The 1,166-nt window shown below is 43.1% G+C and overlaps 1 non-coding gene across 1 annotated transcript; it reads right to left on the bottom strand.

Annotated features, from left to right (window-relative positions):
• Positions 1 to 547: 547 nt before the first annotated feature.
• Positions 548 to 620, bottom strand: trnam-cau (transfer RNA methionine (anticodon CAU)). The gene has a single exon. It is a non-coding gene; the product is annotated as a tRNA-Met (tRNA).
• Positions 621 to 1,166: the final 546 nt, after the last annotated feature.

Consider the following 1,166-nt stretch of genomic DNA (forward strand, 5'->3'; position numbering starts at 1 on the left):
CAAGAGAGATGGTTTGAATCCCCATAACTTGTGTTTGAGATTGGAAGGTTTTTCTAAGAGAGTGATGTTTCGAATCCCCATAACTTGTATTTGACACCTTCCACAGATTGGAGTGATTGAGCTTCCAAGTTGACGTTCTGTAGATACAACAGAAAGCAATCAGAGCCACTTGTGCCCACCAACTTTCCAGCTGTAAGTGAGGGGAAGCGCTATGGACACCACATCAAAACATCTGCCCCGTGTGAGGTTCGAGCTCACAACCTGACATGCTGCTTACTGCACATCAGTCAGTCTGCAGCGCTTTTCCAATAAAGAGATTGTTCGAATCTCCATAAATGATGTTAGACAGTAAGTTGCAAGATTTTTCTGAAGGAGAGATGGTTCGAATCCCCATAACTTGTGTTTAACACCTTCCACACTCTGGAGTGATTGACCTTCCCAGTGGGCTTTCTGCAGCTAACACAGAGAGCAACCGGAGGCACTTGTGGCCAGCAACTTTCCAGCTGTAACTGAGGGTAAGCGCTATTGACCCTTTAATCAAAATCAATGCCCCGTGTGAGGGTTGAACTCACGACCTTCAGATTATGAGACTGACGCGCTGCCTACTGCGCCAACAAGGCCTGAAAAGCTTGGAAATACATGTATTGGGAGCCTAGACTCACTTTCCCACACTGATTCATTAGTCCTGCAGACTTTGCTAAAAGTAGTCCTTCAAATGACCTGTTGTTTAGACTAAAGGTTAAACACTCAACTCACAAGTTTCTTCATCTGGCTTTTCTTCTCATTTTGAAAGTTTATGGAAAGTTGCAAAAGAGGTAGTTTCACGTTGGATAAACTAGATTGACTTGCCCCATGTCAGTCTATGTCAAGAGAAGGAGAGTCTGCAAAGGTGCTTTTGTCACACTGCATATTCTATTATGACAGTAACGGCAAAACCCAAGGAAAATTTGTCCGACTTGACAAGTTTCAGCGGATAATAAGGAGAGCAGAAACTGAAAGACGACAAAGATCTGATTGCAACGCTTTTCTTAAAGAGAGATGGCGTGAATCCCCATTGATTGTGTTTGACACCAGATTACAAGGTTCTTCTACGAGAATATCTTTTTGAATCTCCATAACTTGTATTTGACACCTTCCACACTTAGGCGTGATTGAGCTTCCAAGTT

This window comes from Leuresthes tenuis, unplaced genomic scaffold (genome assembly GCF_036924035.1).
Source record: "Leuresthes tenuis unplaced genomic scaffold, fLeuTen1.0.hap1 SCAF_21, whole genome shotgun sequence".
Lineage (NCBI taxonomy): Eukaryota > Metazoa > Chordata > Actinopteri > Atheriniformes > Atherinopsidae > Leuresthes > Leuresthes tenuis.